Raw genomic sequence first — 440 nt, forward strand, 5'->3', positions numbered from 1 at the left:
CCCCCCCCCCCCCCCCCCCGCTGTCTCTCTCACTCTCACTCTTCCCCCTCACTGGCGCTCTATAGCTGTTGCAAGCGTATTGATTATTTCAAATACTGATTATCTAAAAGGCCTTCTGCTACTGTAGGCATTGGATTTATTTTGGCTTAATTATTTATGGGCCAGGGCTAGCTGTAAGTATTACTGCTGTGAGATCATGAAGGATTACATTGTTAATATTCAGCACTGTATTTTTATTTATGTACACTCTAAGCTTTACTGGATGAGCGTTGGCAGGCTCCCTAAAGTGCCGTCTCTCTCTCTACTCTCCCCCCCTCTCACCGTTCCCCTCTCTTTTGTGTGTTTTGTAGAGGGAGCTAAACTCTGTAGCGTCTGAGCTGGCTGGTCGACAAGAGGAGAGCGAACATTCCCACAAGCACCTGGTAGAGCTGAGCAGGGAG

This window comes from Anarrhichthys ocellatus, unplaced genomic scaffold (genome assembly GCF_004355925.1).
Source record: "Anarrhichthys ocellatus isolate YVR2014 unplaced genomic scaffold, GSC_Weel_1.0 scaffold9, whole genome shotgun sequence".
Classification (NCBI taxonomy): domain Eukaryota; kingdom Metazoa; phylum Chordata; class Actinopteri; order Perciformes; family Anarhichadidae; genus Anarrhichthys; species Anarrhichthys ocellatus.